Genomic DNA, 20,845 nt, shown 5'->3' with positions numbered 1-20,845 from the left:
CAGCAAAGAGAACTGCCTTCAAAATCCTGCAGGTAGGCTACTATTGGCCCACACTTCATCAAGATGTCAGAAGATATGTCAGCCAGTGTGACCAATGCCAAAGAATGGAGAAACCGACCCAAAGGGATGAGATGCCTCTCCAACCTCAGGTGACTCTTGAGCCATTTGAGAAGTGGGGTATGGAAATATGAGTGAAGATACAAAGCTTATTCTCATAAGAACAATTCTGCACAAGTATACTCAACTCTCTGCCTCACAATCCCGCTCTTAGCCAACACTGAACCAATTTCCACTGCCTGCCATCCCCTATTTCCTTACGCAATTCCTAGGATGAATAACCCATATTTAAATGGAATTTATGCTTCCAAAACTGCAGAATCTTAATTAGGTCCTCTTCCTCATTGCATGCATGATATTTACAAATCAGTAAATCATATAACTAATAGTACACTGTCCCTGCACCCTAGTATCAAGTGGGTCTTTCTCATAACTGACATGCATGAGTTTGTTAGGCCCCTATACTACTAGTGTAACCCCTTATTGTTATTAGTACAACCCCCTTATTATATTGTTTTGCCCATGTAGTCCCCATATTGTTATTATTGTGCCCTTACATTATTATTGTTATGTCGGCTCTGATTATATTATGACCCCTTAGACTCCTATGTATAGAAAGGAGGTCTTGTCATTTGTATCATCTAAGAATTGTTCATTTGTGTAATGTAAAGGAGGTTTGCCCCTCGAAGAGGCTTATTTCTAAGGTGTTCATTTATCTTTTCTATCTTTTTGTGAGTTGGTATAATAACATTTAGTATCAAAGCTTTGGATTCTAGGGTTTCGTTGCTCCAAATAGGTCATCGTGGACTTTTTGCTATGACTCTTTTTCTGTGACGTTTCAGAAGCTAACAAAAAATCCCATTTGAGACAAAATCGCGCTAAACCTCTGATCCGAATTTCAGATCTTGTCTCACTATATTTTCAGAGATATGATCTGAGGAAGTTATGGTTTTTTGCAAGCTCCAGAATTTCATCTAAAACAGGTCATCATGGAATTTTCGTTATAACTTTTTCGCTACGAAGTTTCAGAACCTAAAAAAAGAAACCCATTTGAGAAGAAATCTGTTTGAACCTTGGGTCTAAATTTTAGATCTTGTCTTGCTATATTTTAGGAGATATTATCTGAGGAAGTTAGGGTTTTTGCAGACTCTTGAATTACATTCTAAACAGGTGAACTTGGGAAAATCATCATAACTTTATCTTTGAGCATCCAATTGGAATTTTGTAAGAAGTTAAAGAAAGAGGACAGACTGTATTTTTCTGTACATATTTTTTAGATCCGAAGATCGAAATAGTGACACGTGGTACATCATACACATTCACTCTACTAAACATTATATAATTAGTTCATCTTACAAGATTCGGCATAACTCTTCCTTGAAGAATCCAAATTTGATCAGACTTGCGGGGTTAAAAAGAGGACTCAGAGGGTTACTGTAAGACACAATTTCAAAACTTGGAGATCTGAAATTACAGAGTTACAATCATTTCAAGATCGAGCTCCTAAAAATCAAGAAAAGGCGATATGAGGAAGTTTGATGGCAAGGATCCAGTAAATTGGATATTACAGATGGAGCAATATTTAGATCTACATGAGGTGAAACTGTTACAAAAGGTGCATATTGCATCTTCATATTTAGAACCGGATCAATTTTTATGGTATAAAGGGCTTTTTTCTCGTAAACGACTTGTTACATGGTCAATTTTCATGGAGGAAATGATAGCACATTATGAGGATACAAAGAGAAACAACTTCTTTAGCCAATTGATAAATTTCAAACAAAAGGGTTCAATGGCAGAGCACATTGAGAACTTTCAAAAATTGAATATAAGGGTAAATGATATTCTAGAGAAGCAAAGGATTGATGTCTTCATAGGGACTTTAAAGGATAACATTCAACATGAGGTTCGTCTTTGGGAACCTGATTCATTGGAAAAGGTATTCAGGCTGGCAAGAAAAATTGAAAGCAAAATTATGGAAACAAGGAATCCCACCACTCACGACTATAATTATGGAAGTTTTTTTTCTCCTAGCCTTCCACAACCTACAAGGTTTACACCACAACAAATGGAAGAAAAAAGATGTTACAATTGTGATAGAAAATACACTAAAGGTCATAAGTGTGCTGAGAAGAAATTATTTTACATAGATTATGAAGAGGAGGAAGAAAAGGATCAAGAAACATCAAAAGAAGAGGATATACACCACAAACCAACTCGAGAGAAAGAAGAAATGAATCCGACCATATTTTGTAAAGCATTGGCAAGAATTACCACTCCTTAAACTCTCAATATAGAAGGACATATCAAGAAGAAAAAGATTCAAGAAGTGAAAGATCACATCGAGAAAGAAGAAATGAATCTGACCATATCTTGTAATGCATTGTTCGGAATTACCACTCCTCAAACTATCAAGATAGAAGGACATATCAAGAAGAAACATGTTCAAGAAGTGAAAGATCACATCGAGCATCAAGAAATGAATCTGAGCATATCTTGTAATGCATTGGAAGAAATTACCACTCCTCAAACTCTCAAGATAGAAGGACATATCAAGAAAAATATTCAAGTAGTGAAAGATCACATCTAGCATCAACAACAAGTTCTCCAACTTTTGAAAGGATAACACCACTTTGGTGCAGAATCGAATGAAAAAACAGGTAGATCAAGATCACAGTGAAATAAGTTTTGATGTAGGCGATTGGGTATTTTTACGACTACATCTCAGGCAAGCTATTTATGAGAAGGAAATGTTGGCAATACTACATGCACTTAAGAAATGGTGACCTTACCTAATGGGAAGGCACTTCAAGGTAAAAATGGATCATGATAGTCTTAAATACTTTTTATAACAAAGATTATCTTTAGAAGAATAGAAAAATTGGCTCACAAATATGTTGGGTTATGACTTTGAAATCATCTACAAAAAAGGGAACCAAAATGTTGTTGCAGATGCACTCTCAAGAAAGGATGAGGACAGGGAAGCATTGTTTTGTGCTATTTCTATTATCCAACCAGATTAGATAAATGAAGCAAGGGATGAATGGAAGAAGGACAAAGAAGTGTGGCCACTGATTCAAAAGTTGCAGAAGATCCCAGTTCAAACAATATTGCCAAAACTTGATGAGGAAGGAAAAATCATATTGGAACTTGGAGCAGTCACAGAAACAAGAACCCGACAGCGGTGAAATCGATCAATTTCAGAGTATCTCATCAAGTGGAAGAACTTACCCACTGAGGATTCCACATGGGAGGACAAGAATTTATTCAGAAGCATCAAGAACTACTCAGGCGTTGAGGACAACATTTTTTAAAGGAGAGGGGCATGTTAGGTCCCTATACTACTAGTGTAACCCGTTAGTGTTATTAGTACAACCCCCTTATTATATTATTGTGCCCATGTAGTCCCCATATTGTTATTATTGTGCCCCATAGAAGCCCAATATTGTTATTATTGTGCCCTTACATTATTATTGTTATGTCGGCTTTGATTATATTGTGACCCCTTAGACCCTTATATATAGAAAGGAGGCCTTGTGATTTGTATCATCTAAGAATTGTTCATTTGTGTAATGTAAAGGAGGTTTCCCCCTTGAAGAGGCTTATTTCTAAGGCATTCATCTATCTTTTGTATCTTTTTGTGAGCTGGTTTCATAACAGAGTTTTTGATGAGTGAATCTTTAGTTATTTGGAGTAGCACCCATGGATGCACCAATGCACTAAATGACCGCTAATCCTATACTAGTTCAACAAATAGTTAGAACTAGTTTAACTGACTATAACTCAGTAAACTGTTATCTAATTATAACTCAATCTAAACTCATATTGGACCCCTAAAATTTAAGGAGAACATATACATGAATTCCAAAAGACTTCCAACTCGAAATTCCTAATCTAATTAAGTTAATTAAACTTAATTCACTATTTACAAGTTGCTATGAGAATAGAATTTGATTTTAATTCACAGTTTAATTCAGGGACCAATTAAACTGAAATTTCTTATTGCCATTTCTCAACACCTCCTACAACTCAAACCTGCAATTCTCAGCCTACAAAAACCCTATTAGGTCTATTTCCTTTGCTTGATCTTCTTCGTTGTCTTCTATCCTTCTTCACTCTTATTTTCTTCCTCTTCTTGCTTGTGATTGAACTCTTCTTATTGCAGATCAAATTGTGTTCTAAGGAGGTCAAAGATTCTCTTCTATATACCAATCTATGGATGTCAAATAACCTCTTCTAGGTTGACTTGTCACTGATAGGGCCAACTTGTGCCTGGAGGCTTATATTGACTTTCTAGACTTAAAAAAATGTATTTTACATGTTATGACTTGCCCAATAGGGTCTTATACAAATGATAAAGACTCTTTTGACTCAGGAAAAAATATTCTTTTGACTTGACAGACCCTAGAAGCATGAAGAACATGCCTGACCTAGTTGACCAATAAAATGAAACATGAAACCCATGCTTGAAATAATATTTTTCTTTCTTCTTTTTCTTGTAACATAAGATAAACATAATGACATGAGTGCATTGAAAATAATGAAGAGCGAAACTAGTTACATTTTCCAACACCTTTCCTCCTTCAAAAACTAGAAGACCTCCTAAGAATTTCTCACTGCTACAAACCCCTACTGCAATCTTTCCCTAGCTCAAACTGTGCCCTCACTAAATCTTCGATCTGGGTAGCTCAACTTCCTTGATGACGTTGATCACTCTGATGAAATTGATGCTTTCTCCAAGCCATTCTACGTGCTCTTATAATCTCTCATTGAGACTTAAACGACGATGATTTAATCTCCATTGACGACTAAGATCAATTAGACTTCATCAATATAAGTATCTAGAGCAATTTAAATCATCATTAATTAATTATCTTTCATTTACTATATTTCCTAAGTTAGAGTTAGGAAATAATTTAATTATGGCAAATTAATTTAATTATGGCGTTTCCCATGTTTATCTCACAAAACCTTTTTTGGGTTCAGGAGATCTAATGTTGCTTAGCCTCTTGGCATCGTCAGAGACTAGAACACATGTCTGATGCTACCATAAACTAACATGAGAGACAACCATTATCCCTTCATCAAGGAGAAATTCCTTCGCCATTAACATGCATAAAGGTGAGACCAAAATTTCATTAGTAAGTGCAAACCAAACTAAGAAACTAATCAATTCTAACATTAAGTATGTTTTACTACTTTCAAGGGAAAATTAGTTCGCAGTAGAGTCACTGAGAGCAACATAATCCTTGGAGGGGTGTCTTAAGGAATAGAAACAACAACTGAAAGCGTTGCTACAGGCATACAAGGGTGTATTTCAGGATCCTAAAAGGCTACTATCCAATAGAGAAGTGGAGCACGGGATCTAAATGTTGTCAGACTCTCCATAACAAACATTGGGTTGTACAAGCAGTCTGTTATTGAAGCAATTGAGGTGAAGAAGCAATTCTAGTAGCTACTAGAACATGGTGTCATTGGACTAAGTACCTCACCATAGGGGTTCACCCATAATCATTGTGCCAAAGAAGGATGAGACTTGGTGGATGTGTATTGATTATAGGGCATTAAACAAAATTATACTCAAGCAGAGGTACCCCCTACCTAGGATAAATTATTTATTTGATCAATTTACACAAGCCAAATAGTTCACCATGTTAGAATTAAAGTTAGGATATCACTAGGTTTGAATTAGAGAAAAAGATGCATGGAAGATCACCATCAAAACTAGGCAAGGTTTGTATGTGTGTTTAGTCATGTCACTTGGATTTTGCCATGCACGAGCTATGTTTATGAGGTTAATGAATGATATATTGTACTCTTTTATAGATTTGTTTGTTATCATCTATTTTGATGATATATTGATAGATAGTGCTACCTGGGAGGAGCACATATCACATTTGATGCATGTATTATAAATGTTAAAGAAGCACCAACTGTCAGGAAATCAATAAGTGTAAATTTTCATAATAGTAGTTGGTGTATCTATGGTATGTGATAGAAGGAGGAGAGATGAAGATAGATCTTGCCAAGATGGATGCCATCGTGAAGTGGTTTGTGCCTACTTAATGTTTCTGAGGTAAGGAATTTCATTGGGGAAACATAATACCTAAGGAAATTCATTGCGTCATTTTCATCAGTAGTAGTACCACAACATGTTGTAATAATCAGTGGCAAGAGTTTTCAATGGGGAAATGATCAACAATCTGCCTTTGAGGAGTTAAAGAAGAAGATTAATCATGCACCCATTTTTACATCACCCAACTTGCAGAAACCCTTCAAAGTGGATACAAATGTGAGTGGGTGTGCTCTATGAGTGGTCTTGAAGTATGGAGGAAGACATGTATGCTACCATTTTGAAGTATTTCATGGGATGGTTCTCAATTACCCTAAATACAACGAGTAGCTCTATGCCTTGGTGAAATATGTGAATAAGTGGAAAAACTATTTGATGGAAAAGCTTGACAGTAATCCACAGAGGTCACCAACCAATATAATACATGTAGGCCTAGATTAAGCTACAAAAAATTAGGCATTACAAGTTGATTGGGTTTCTACAATAGTTCATTTAGTGTTCAAGTACAAGAAGGTCGACCCAAACAATTTGGTTGACATGATTTCAAGGACACCCACATCAAAGATCACAACTTTGGGAACTTTTATGCACATGGAGCGATTCAACCATGATGCATTCCAAGAAACATATTCAAAGGATGACAACTCAAGGAGATGTTTCAAAAGTTGCAAAGTTGGGGTCATGTGCACAATGGCGATAACATAATTTACTACCATCTCCAATATGGGTTACTTTGCAAGTTGGATAAGTTATGTGTTTCTAAAGGTGAGAAATTATTGTTAATTAGAGAGGCTTACACCTGTAAGGTTGTAGGAGACTTTTGTGTAGGGAAGATATTGGCCAACTTACAAAGAGATGTGTATTGGCCCAGGATGCAAGAAGAGGTAGCTAGGTTCATAAGAGGATGCATGCTTTTTTGTACCAACAAGCCCAATAACAAGAAACAAAGTCTATATCATCCCTTTCCTAGACCAATTTTTCCCTGGGAAATAATTTTCAAGGAGTTTGTGGAGGTTTACCAAAAACTAGGAAGGTACATGACTACCTGGTTCAACAAGATGTGCATTCTTATGCCTTATTAAAAGACCATCAATGGGAAATGAGAAAAGAGCTTGCTCTTTGTACATGTATGAGTGCAATTTGTGGTACTAAGGAGCGTTGTTTTAGACAACGACACAAGATTTTCCATTGCATTCTAGACTACATTATGGGAGAATATGGACAAAAAGTTGAACAAGTCTATAACATTCAATCCATAGACAAATGATAAAGAAAAAGCAATCAATAAGACTTTAGTGTAGCTTTTAAGGTGTTGTAATCAAAAGCATCTCAAGACTTGGGATGAAAATCTAGTATACATACAACACTCTTATAACAGAGCAGTCCACACTTCTATTGATAATTCCCCATTTGAAACTTGTTTTAGATAATATTCCACCTTCACCTTTTGATATTAAATATGGGAAACAAGGAGGAGTGAGGGAGGATCTTACAAGGGATTCCTTAAGGGTAGAAAAAATTGTTGAGAATATTAGGCACATCCATCTATAGGTATCAGATACACTACATAAGTCATAGGAAAGAACTAAGAGGTCCTTTAAGGTGGGAGAAATAATATGATTACAGTTGAATAAGGAGAAGATATAGGGTACTTATAAGAAAATCAAGGCTATTTGATATGGCCCCTTTAAGATATTGGAAAAAATTGTAGATAACACCTATAGAATTAGTCTACCCCCATGCATGTCCATTTACTCACCGGTGAATGTGGAAAATTTGAAACTCTATGTCTTCCATGCTAGATTAGGAAGAGGGACAGTTCCTACCTTCTGTTAAGGATTTGGCACTAGATTCTCGGGTAAAGTTTAAAAAGGATGTTGTTTTGTAGAAGAGATCTAGAACTAAGTGATCGGGGAAACATGACCTTTGGCAGATTAGGTTGAAAGGACAACTTCTAGGCAAGGATAAATGGTACAGTTGATAGAAGGTGGAGAAAAAATTTCCTCACTTCATTTGGTAAAAGATTTTGGGGTTCAAAAACCTCCCAAAATGGGCATGCATGACCTAGATTAGATCATTATATTATTTTTCATCCATCTTGATTCTTTTAGCGTGGAAAAGTGGAGGAATCACCTCATAGGACCATTTTTACTAGTGGGACCCATTTTGGTGAATTGGGGTTTGATACTTTTTTCGAAGCAGTTTGAGGCATCAAACAATATTTTTTTAAAGGGTAAATTCTTTTCGCTTAAGAGTTGAACCCATTAGCACTATTCTACACAGAGATACCTTTCCAACGATGCAATAATTGTCTCATTTGGGGTCTGCATGCAAAAATTATGCCACCTAGAAATTGACCTTCCTATTTTTACCACCATGATTTGAAAGGATGCCACATCACCCCCCCATTATTCATGGAAAAGGTGCTAATCACGTGATCACGATGAAGAAGACTCTAGAAGAGTTGATATTGTAACTCTAGTTAAGAGTTGAAGGAGTCAAACTTAACCACTAGTAGGTCATTGGGCTATGTTACAAGCAGGCCACTAGGAGGAAAGCAGGTTCAATGCTATTCGACTGCATTTTGTTCCATAGACATAAAAAGTAGTTGAAAATGGATAAATAGAGAGAAAATAGATAGGGTTTGTTCACTCTAGCAGCCCACATGCCACAATTATCACTTCTTTGTACTTGCATCCATTTCCATTCGGAGAAAGAAAGAGCAAAGTAGTCTCATTGTTATACAAGATTTATGATTGCGGACAAAAGCATCTCCCCTAGGTCGGCGGCTAACCTAGAACAACAGAGAGACAAGGAACACAATTATTTTCCTTAAAGTAAATAGATGATAGAGTGAGGCCTACCTAGAATCCTTTGCACACTTCGCTCCTTGTTTAGCTTGGAAGCTCCAATTCTAGCTCTGAATGCCAAAATTAGAACCTACACAGTCAAATAACACATGCTAAGAAACTATGATATCTATGCAATATCATCTAAGTAGTTCATTCAATAGATAAACATGTTATTGAAATATATGAAATAACAGAATGACATATGGGAAAACAATGAATTCTTTGCATTAATATAAATGGAAGGCGATTAGAACCATATGTAGCAGTTGATCTTGTAGAAGAGCTCCTCCAAGTTGTTGACTTGTCCTTTCTTTATCACAATATTCATCTCCAATCACCATAAATGCATGAGATAATAACCACTCACTGCAACAACATAAGGTCATAATCACTCTCCAAAAGCCAATCCCCAATCACATAGAAGGCTGGGAATATATAAAGAAGTAGGGTAAGTTGGGAGTTCTTATCCAATTACCAGTCTAGGGTTTGAGATTCACCTTTGATGGAGGGATAGGCTCAAAGGATAAGTGGTGAAAACTCCAAAGTAGGGAAGGATAGGTTACAAATGTTTTATCCAAGGTAAGTGTTTAAATAACTTCTGGAAACTCCTAGAATGGGAAGCTTTTGGAATCTTGATCATTCTCCTGGATTTTTTGAACCAATGCAGGTGCAAAGGGGAGCAATCTGCTGGTGACTAACGGAGGCCACAGTGGAGCAATCTGTAGGTGATCACCCCTCAGTTGACAGACAAGGATCGTTGGTCCTAAAACTGGCTTAGATGATGTAGTTTAGGGCTAAAATTCTGGGGGGATGAAGGGAAAATGCTTAGGGCTTTGTGCAAGCTAGTGACAAGGGGGAATAGGATGTTGATTGATCCCATTGGAGGCTCACTCATCAGATGTGACAAAATGGCCTATAACACTCAACTTCTAGCTAGGATTTCCCTTGAAAGGGTTCCCAAGTTATATCTTGAGGTATTGTGGTTTATGAGTGATTATTCTATTTGTTCTATATTTTCTGCGTAATTATAATTTTGCATACATAGGCAATAAACAATAATTAACAGATCTAGAAATCTAAGTAGAAATTAACCCTTGTAGTGTAGATTTCAGATTTTCTAACATATTTTAGTGGATATGTGCAATGAACTGTCCAGTGGAAAATCCATGACAGTTTATCGATCATGCAATATATTCGATTATTTACTTATAGATTCAAGAAGCCTATTTGTAATCAAGCAGAACTTTATAAAACAAAGAATCCAAACCAAAGTTTGGATGTATAGATTTGTATATTTGAATTATATATATTACTCAATCAATAATTTATTAAAGTCTTAGTTAATAGTATTATTTAATTACTTATTAAAGTCTTAGTTTAATAATATTGTTTATTGTAAGATCTAGGAATATACACTCCATTAGCATACTTGTCAATTTCTAAGGTTATTTTTAAATTGTAGAATATTACTCCGTGGATGACTATATAAAATGAAATTGTGATGAACACAAATAATTAATTTTAACTAAAAGGCTATCATGCTCAAGCGGTTTAAATAATTCAACTCTAAAATCATAATCAATGCAAAATACTTATTTTCTACAATGACGATCAAGAAACACATTTCCAAAGTTAGAAAGCATCATTATTTTCTAATAACAATTTTATAGAATGTTAGTCTCTGATAATGTTTATTTTGTAGAATTCCCCTTGAAGAAGTAAAGACAGTAGAGACAAGAGCTAGAATCATGTTATGCCAAAAAATCATGCACAAAAACTACACACTAGAAGAAGCAAAAGGCACATGCTCGAATAACTCTTTCAAGGAATGTCACACACAAGAACCACATGATTCTATATTGAATACTAAATTTAAATAAAATTTTCAATAATATGTTTTTTTTTTGTTTTTTGTTTTTTTTTTTTTTTTAAATTTGCATATTAATCTATGTTTTTTCTATTATAGCAATAAATGCTTTGCCATAACAATTTGGTTATTATTATTATTTTTTTAATTTAAATTCATATTTTTCTTATTAAAAATATGGACTATTTCTTCAATTAATTTATAGCTACCATTTGTTTGGATATAGATAGTCTTAAAAACTTATTGCGACAATTAAATATCTACTCCAATAATAACTTTGGAGACATATGCTGTTAGGATTTCTTTAATGTCTTGAAAAATATTACGTTTAGTATAATACTTATGTTGGACAATCTAAGAAACTTGATACCCAGTGTTAAAGTAACTAGTAAAATACAACACTAAATACTCTTGTAGTAATCTCTATGCAATGTACATAAAAAAACATACTTTGTCCTTTAAATACAGTTTTTCAGGATGAAAAAGCACTATGTATTTATATAAGATATATAAAAAGTCCCATATACATGATGTAGAACAAAAACGTATGACCCAGTAAAGAGTTCTGGATCAGCAAAATAAAACCATAAGCATAAAACTGGGGAGGCAGGGCTGAATAATCGGAACTCCCAGCAACTGAAAGAGACTGAAGAGACTATTAACAGGAAAACAGAAAAGGATCCACTTAATTAGATCGGCCACATGTGGAGATATACCGCTTCAAAAAAGACGATGCGGACAACCAATGCATATCGGTCACAAAAAAGTATGAAACTATAAGGAGAGATTCCGAAGAAAACCACATCATAAGATTAATAGGCATGTGGATGAATAAGGCTGGGGCATCAAAAACACTAAAAAGATTTGAAGACTTGCAAGGACAAAATTAAAAGTTAGTAGGATAAAAATCCTGAATGAAGTAGATATCGCTTTTCACGGAGACCTGGAGATGCCAATGGCCAGGAGCCTCGAGAAGACCCTTCTTCGACAGAGCATCAACCTGCGCATTTTTATCCCTGTAGATGTGTTGGATTGAGCCCTCCTTCAGAATATTCTGGTAGAACTTTATGCTGTTTAGCCAACCAAAAAGATGAGGACTGGAGATGGAATTTTTTCCCTTGACATATTCCACCATGATCTTTGAATCGCCGTAGATAGAAACACCCTGAAGATTAAGAAAGAGACAGAAGTATAAAAGGCCAGCGAGGGCCATTGCCTCAGCCAAATTGTTGTTGCCTCTTCCCCCGTTCCAAAAGATAGAAAAATTTGTGTATTTATCTACTATAATAAGAAAACCACAGCCACATGATCCGTTTTTCTCAGTGCCATCAAAAAATGCCCTCGGCACAGATGAGATATCCAGATGAGGATCGATGACAAACTGTTTCTTCTGCTTGAGGGGAGGGATAGGGACAGCTTCATAAATAGAAGAGATATGAAGGAGAATTTCCTGGAGGGAAGGGCTTTTGCCTTTGAAAATGAGACTATTGCGCCATTTCCAAAAGCACCATACAGAGATAATGAATATTGACCTGCAAGACTCGGATTGCTGGCTGTACCACAAAAAAGCTTCTCTTATAGTAGCATGAAACAGGAACTGAATGCTGAAGAAGATCTCGAGAGATGACCATAGCTTCTGAGTGCCTAAACAACTTATGAATAAATGATGATTATCCTCTGCTGCAGACCTGTAGATGGGACAGAAACTCAACCCCTGCCACCCTTTCTTTCTTAAATTCTCCCACAACAGGTTTTTATTGTGAAATAAAAACCATGAGAAAAAAACCATTTTGGACGTGCATCTCACTTTCCAGAAAGCGGTTGGGAAAATAAAATATTGAGAGGACTGTTTTTGCTTGATTAGGCTCTGATACAGATCCTTTACCCGGATGGAATGAGTCCCTTTTGCATTTTTCCAAATTGATACATCATGCTCCGATGAGCGAAAAATGCCACTGTTCCTGAGATTTATCCCGAGATGGGCCCATTGAGAAGCCAAGGCATCCAGCATTTGCAAACTATCCGCATCACGCCACATAGGAATTGGACCCAGCCACCTGGAAATTAAACCATCCCAGAAAAAAATACCTCTTCTATGAAGGAAAGCGAGAAAGGATTATGGGACAACGATCTCCTCCATGCCACTTAGGAATGCATCTTTTCCAATAAGGATCCTTTTCCCGGATTGAAAATGCCAAATCAGATTCTTCAGAAGTTTTTTCCATTTTACGCAGACTTAACCAGATTGGCGATCCGTAGGATGGGCCAATCCTTTCTTTTCTGTACCAGAAGGAAATATCCTTTCTGCCTAGATACTTCGATTGGATAGCTCTGCTCCAGGGCCCGACTTCGAAAACACCCCTCCATAATGATTTGCATAAGAGAGCCATACCAAAGGATCGTAAATCCAGAAGACCCCATCCTCCCATCTCCTTCGGCAGAGAAATATGGGATAATTTCGTGAGATGAAATTTGCTCTTTCCTGCCTGACCCCCCCAGATGAAATTAGCAGTGAGCTTATTCATTGTTTTGATTATGCTTGAGGGGAGGAAGAACAAATGAGCCTAGTAGACAACCAATTGATTTAATACAGACTGTGCCAAAATAACTCTACCTGCTAAAGAGAGGCATTTATACTCCCATACATATATTTTCTTGTAATATCGCTCTGGGATCCATTGCCAATCTACTGATGAGTAAGCATTTGATTTCAATATAAACCCTAGATATTTGATTCCCCCACTGATGGATCGAGCCTCAATACCAAAAAGAGTACATAACCAGTCTATATCTTCTTGTTGGATGTCATTATGATAGATAATAGATTTCGAGCAATTTATCAGCATCCCCGTTGCCCTCTGGAAATTTTTGAGAATTTCATAGTATGAAAGCCATGTAATTCTGCAAAAAATCCCAAACAGTATGATGTCATCCACGAACAAATTATGAGAGATCGCAACATTTCTGCATATGTGCAATGGCCGGCATCTATCTTCCTGTACAACCTTGTTTATATGTAAACTGAGGGAGTTCATAGCTAATATGAAAAGCAGCGGCGATAAAGGACATCCCTGGCGAAGGCCTCTGGATGTAGGGAAGAAGGACGACGGAAGCCCATTTATGATAACCGCATAATTCACCTTATCCACGCATGCCATGATCCAGTTTATCATGTCGATCCTCAAATCGATCTTCGCAAGCAAACATCTGATGAAGCCCCAATCCAAACAATCATATGCTTTACAAAAATCTATCTTGACAATGACTGCATCCTTGTTTTTTGAATGAATAGCAGAAAGGCCTTCTTGAGTTGATGCCACTGCGTCTAAGATGTTTCTCCCTTGAAGGAATGCATGCTGGGCTGATGATAAAGATGACGATAGGACTCCTTTGATTCTTTCAGCAATTATTTTTGATATGATTTTATAGGAGATATTACATAATGAAATCGAACGGAACTCCATAAATGATTCTGCATTCCCTTTTTTTGGTATGAGAGCAATATTCGTGGAGGATATATTTTTGTTGATGCAGCCCAACATCCTTGTTGCTTCTACCATCTTTAACAGGTCTATTTTGATAAGATCAAAAAAATGGATGTAAAACTCTATTGACCAGCCATCCGGGCCGGGGCATTTGTCCCTTTTAAAAAGTTTCATTGTTCTTAGCAACTCCTCCTCGGAAACTGGGCGAAAAATCTTATCATTTAAGGCCTCATCAAACATCTGAGGGAACACTTCAATGCCCCATAAAATATCTTGGAAACTGCTGTTTTTTGATCTCTTATACTGCTTCTAAAAAAACTTACTGCCTCCTTTGTAATTTCCTGTTGGGAGTATATAAAACCATCTTTTCCATCACATATTTTCCAAATGGAATTCTTCTCCCTTCTAGTGTTTGCAAAGTTATGAAAAAATTTCATATTCCTGTCACCTTCTATAAGCCACAACGCCCTGCTCTTCAACCTCCGAAACATTTCCTCCTGTTTCAGCAACTTTGTTTTCCTCCTTTGTAAGTCCTTTATATGAATCCCCATCTGGAAAGATAGTTGATAGGCAGCCATAGCTTCCGCTGCTTGATCCAATTCTAATTGAATTTTTCGGAGCTCGATTTTGTTTGATTGTCTTTCGTTGAACTGCCACTTTTTAACCACACTGCGGATATGATCCATTTTGTCCCTGAAATTCATTAAATACGAACAGGGATTAGACAATAGCATCTCACTCCAAGCATTTTTAATGAGCTCATCAAACTCAGTGTCCTCCAAATGAGCCCTGTTAAATTTGAAGGAGTATCCCTTCCTGAAACCATTAGCCCTCCATCCAAGCATAATCGGACGATGATCTGAGATGAAGACCCTCTCTATCGATGAAAAAGGCATGCCCATCACATCGATTAAGCTGGCATGAATAAGAAATCTGTCCAGTCTCTTTGCAATATAGGCCTTCTCAATTCTTCCGTTTTCCCACGTCGGATACATTTGGGGAGGGAAGATATCCACAAAATTCCTTTTCAGTAGTTAATTTTTTATTCTCGCAGCCAGAAGGTCCCTTCTCCTATTTGTGCCCCATACTTCATCCATGTTTAAAGTGAGATTCAAATCCCCTGCAATCAATAGAAAATCAACATCAAAAATCTCAGAGGAAAACAGATTTTCCCAGAATGATAGTTTGTTCCTGTAGGGAGCGTATATATTCAAAATATTTATGGGAGATCTTTGTCCTCTCAGGTGAGCCGAGATTAGGATGCCGGCCAAACAACTATAAGTTTTTGCTTTGATCCATAGCGGATCCTAGAGGACCGCTAAACCACCTGAGAGCCCATTTGCTCCAACAACAGATATGTACCAGGAGGGGAGCATCTTCCTGAAATAGGATATTGCCACTGAGGAGTCGTGCATGGTTTCCTGTATAAGTGTAATCTTTGGATTTACAGAGATAAAAAGATTTTTTAAGGACAAAATTTTTTGGTTTGCTCCTAGACCCCTGATGTTCAAAGATAGAATAATATTCTTTCTAGAATACTGTCGGCCATGCTTGCTCTAAGAGGCCAGTCTTCTGTCATATCCATGATCGGGACATCAATAAGGGCTAAATTGCGAATCCCCCTTCCCACCCCCTCTCCTCTGCCCCTAAAATGCCGGCTGCCCCTGTTGTTTTTTCTTCTGACCGTGATATTACAGGCAGATTTTGGACTGATATGAGGAGACTTTGGAGATCCAGGTTTATGGATGGAGAGAGCTCTGAGCTCCAGCGATTTCTTGCTCAAGAGAAAGTCCAAATCGCTGCCAATGGAGTTTGAGGGTGAGGAGGTTGGAGAATTTGCAGGGGTGGCCGAAATCATAATCTGCTTCCCTTTCCCGGACGATGATGAATGCTTTATAGGAGATGGCGAGGATGATTTAATGACATGGACTTCTTTTCTGTCTATATCATATGGATGAGGTATCGGGGGTGGGTTTGGAATTTCTCTGTCCAACGACGGCTCCAGGGGAGGTAAGGGAAGAGATAACTGATTGATAGGGGATTCATAGTCAGATGTTGGCTCCAACGGGGGCATGGAGGGAGAAATGGGCTCTACCGGGGTAGGGATATTCAACGGCGGCGGGGGACTCAGATTATCCTCCGATAGAGGAATATGTCGACCCTCAGATTCTGAGGTGGCATGGCTCTTTGAGGAGGATGACCATTGCTGGTCAGAACGAGAATGTTTTACCCTCCGCCATCTAGCAGATAATTGATTATGGTGCTTTTGATTGGGAATGCGCCGAGAACAATTCTTTAATAGATGGCCAGTAAGATGGCATGCGGCACATCTAAACGGAATCCCCCAGAAGTCCAATCTTTGCTTGATTTTATATTCCTTCCATTGGATATCAATATATTCCAGGAAGCCACCTCTGAATGCTTTTTCTATTAAAACCCACGCCACACGTTTGTCTTTCTCTCCAAGGCACCATGGGTCAACATATACGCATTTACCAATAGCATTTCCAATCTCCGCCAGGGATTCTTTTGACCATAGTTCTAGAGGCAAGCCTGGAAGTTTTAACCAAATCAGATTGTTTGTTGGAGTATTCCTTAGCGGGTTGAAGCCCAGATACCATCTATGTAAAGCCAAAAAGCTTCTCTTGAAAACCCACTGATGCTTGAAGATGGCTTCCAGATCATCCGACTTCAGAAAATGGAAACAATACCACCCCTTTAGCAATCTGGCTATAATGGGGACATATCCTATTATCGGTTTCCATTGAGATTCAAGCCAGCATCTCGACTTCTGGTCGTCCATTTCTGGGAAGAACCACCTCCCTACTAGAGCTTTTCCCTTTAGGCTTTCAATGCGATCGACCAGGTGGATGCTGTCTATTTTGATAGCAGAAGGGGGAGGAGTCGTCTTGGCAGGCTTCTGATTTGCCTTTCCTACAGGGACACTTTTGCCATGACTAATACGCTCAGACTTTCTAGTAGGTCTATCTAGATCAACCACATTCTCCTGTGGGGCCGACGGGCGGACAATCATGTCCTCCAAAGTTGTCCTTTAAATACAGTTGGTGTCATGCCAGTTTAAAAAAATCATAATTTGAATTAAAAGTATGGATGAGATTTTAATAAGTAAAACTCCTATTTATTTTGCTTAGGAAAATCCTCAAGGTTACAAAAGACTATCTCTCAAAATTAATTTACCAAACTAAGATGAATGAAAACGTTACGAAAGTATTTTACAGTGTTTGTTGGAAACATTTTCCTATGAGTGATAAGAGATTCATTGTCAATTTTCCTTATTGCAATTATTATCAAAATTTAGAAATTAACATTTTTCTACCATTATGATGTGGACACAATGGTCTCTTAAATATGGAGAACATTTCCTTGTTTTTAGATAAGGGCTCAATGTCTCCACTACTAGAGTTACTGAATTTGCATCTCGATATCTAGATTTGTTGTTTGTGCTTTTCAATGGTAGGCTAGTGCTTTTTGTTGATTTAGATTTACATTTCTTTTCTTAAAAATATGGACTTTTCCTTAAATTATTTCTCAACTAAAATTCATTAGAACATAAATAAACCTATTAGCTTAGTATCAATAAGATCTTTACTATAATGATATCATTGGTAAAACCCCTCAAGGTTTTAGAAACTTATGTTCTTAGTAGTTCTTTGATTCCTCCAAAAATACACTGCCTAGAACAATATTTGTGTTAGCCTAAAAAAAATTAATATCTATTTTAAATGACAATTAGTAAAATGCAACATTTACTGCTTTTGTTGTTGTATACTATATCTGGTCCTTTATGCTTTGTATAATCCCATCTTACGAACAAAAAAATAAAAAAATAAAAAAATAAATAAAATGGAAATGAAGATCTTATTGAAATTTCAATATCTAAAACTCCTAATCACCGCATTTAGAGCAATTCAAATTAGGTTCAAACTTGATTTTGATGTACCATTGTTTGGTAAAATGAAAGGGATGTACAATTAACATATAATGCTATACACTTGTGTATAGAAACATAAAATAAAGTCTATGGCATTGTCATTGAGTGTGAACTTGTTAAGAAATTAAACATGTAAGATAGGATAAGGAACTAGAATTGGCGGTAAATGATTTAAGATGTATTCAATACACTATATTCGTTTCAATGATACAAATATGTAACAGATAAGTGAAACCACCCCATTTTCTCTCACATTCATGCTTCATGAGGATATAAGATAAAAAGGAAGAAAAATAGGAATCCAGAACATACTTGTGATCGAACCTACATCCCATAATGTGAAATATAGAATGTTGGAGCATTAGGAATTCTATTGGCATTATGGCTAAAATGTTGTCCTTGATGTCAACCTAGATATAATACGATGTCGACTTGGACGAAAAATGTGTTGTCTTTGATGTCAACTTGTCATATGATATTCTTAATGATTGTAAAGGTATTACAAAAGTCAGTATAGTTGCAAAGTAGCTACAATGGTGTGTTGAAGTGTTGTAGGTAATATGAATGTTTCTACAGGTGATGCAGAGGATGAGGAAGATTTTTAGCATCTTAGGCACAAGTTAGAATTGAAATAGATTGAAGAATTTGAAGTTTACAAAATATATGCTACTCTTGTGTGGAAAAGTCACATACATACGCGACTTTCCTTCAGTAAAGTCACGTATGTTGAAAATTGGCAACAAGAAATTGCTAAAAATAGCAGTTTGGGCATCAGTGCTGGATTGGGCAATAGGGAATGAAAAATGGAAGTGCTAAAAATAGAAGTTCTATTTTTAGCAGTTCAAGTTGGATTCCTATTTTTAGACAGTCCCTGGTCTAAAATAGGAAGTAAAATTCGAATTTGGTCTTACTAGCAGTTTGAATATTAATTAATTAATTCTCCATGAGTTAATTAGTTAAGGAAAATCAAACTTGAAGTCTTTGTGAGAACATGCAATAATTTCTCCACTGATTGGGGAATGTGTCCTTGATTTGCTCCACTAATTGAGGAATTAAGGATGAGTTCTATATTGAGAGGATCAGTTGACTTAGTTTAACTTAGTCAAGTTCAGTTAGATTAATTTAACAAGTTGTTAAATTAATGAGATATAGTTTGTTGATGCTTGCATGCATGTGACAACTATTATTTTCAGATAACTGAGTATTCCCTCATGGATAACTAATGCATGTCAGTTCAGATAGAGACCCAGTTGAGATCAGAGAAGGGACAGTGTACTATCAGTTGGATGAATATTTTTCCTATAAAGGAAGCTCATCCATGATGAGGATTTATCTCCTTCAAGTTTATGCAGTTAGATCAGAGGTTAGTGAGTGTGTGAAGAGGCCAATTCACATAGGTGGCAGCACTGGACCCCAAGGAAACTACACAAGGAAATAGGAGGCTTGGAGGGCAGAGGAGAAGGTTTGTGAGAAGCCTTTGATTGCCTATGAGCAGCACAGGGATTGTACTGAGAGTTGGATAGCTTCCGAGCTAAGGCTTTGTGTAATCCGGACTATATTTCCACTTGTATGATAATACAGAGATGGGGTTTTAATCAAGTGTTTTCCCAGGGTAAATTCTTCTGTGTTATGTGTGATAGATTCCTTCTTATCAGTTATATGTGTTCTTATTGATGTTGCTCATGTTCGATTAAGATTCCGCTAAATTGGTTGTAGAAGTAGATCAAGTGTTTTGCTTTTGTACATTGCATTGCCAGGTGATCTACAGGTGGGAATTTCTACATGGTATCAGAGCTAGCTATTTGTAGAAAAAGTTCTACATGGTATCAGAGCAAAGATGATCAAAGGAGAGAACCGTATACTGAGAGGAGATTTCAAATTTTTGAGTTTTGGGCCAAGAGTTTGCAGAGAAGATCTAAAAATTTATGTACAATTTTTTCAGAAATAAATAGCAGATTTGGATTCTTTTCGGAAAAAGACCCAAATTCAAAAAAAAATCGGCTGAATCAGAGTTCGGATGAGGGAGATATCGCTGATTTAAAATCAGCTCTTTTTCCAGAAAATTTCGTGACGGCGGGAAAGTGGAAACAAATTGGTGTGCTAGCCAAGAACCTGTATGCACTTGAGTTACAAGAAGAATGCAAAGCCTTGAGCAACAAGACAAAGGTTAGAGACTTGGTGGTTGAGAGGGAGAGTACATTACCTCTCAAAATGCAGCACTAGAAGAAGTCTCAAACGATTGTGGAGGAGCCACGATTGGTGCATCAACTTCAGGAGGTTGTGGAGAAACCACAAGTAGAGAAGCTGAGAGGAGATCGAGTAGAGACATCTACTCATGTAGAGACCTCCAGTAAGGGGAAACTTTGAGCCAGATGTGCAAAGGGATCACATGCGGCCATACCTCCAGGTAGGAGGTGGGGTGATATAGAGTGATCATCCCAAGGAGGAGGGGCAGGATCCGTGAGGTACCCAACCTCTTGGATGAGACCTTGATATGGGAGCCCCGATGTGGAGTAGCAGGAACTAACTGATTGGGTAGAGACAGATGCAGATGGAGCA

This window comes from Pinus tabuliformis, chromosome Q (assembly GCF_031772625.1).
Source record: "Pinus tabuliformis cultivar Carrire ecotype Pingquan chromosome Q, CPIR1, whole genome shotgun sequence".
In the NCBI taxonomy this organism is placed as follows: domain Eukaryota; kingdom Viridiplantae; phylum Streptophyta; class Pinopsida; order Pinales; family Pinaceae; genus Pinus; species Pinus tabuliformis.
The sequence above is the reverse complement of the archived record's forward strand: the minus strand, read 5'-3'. Positions refer to the sequence as shown.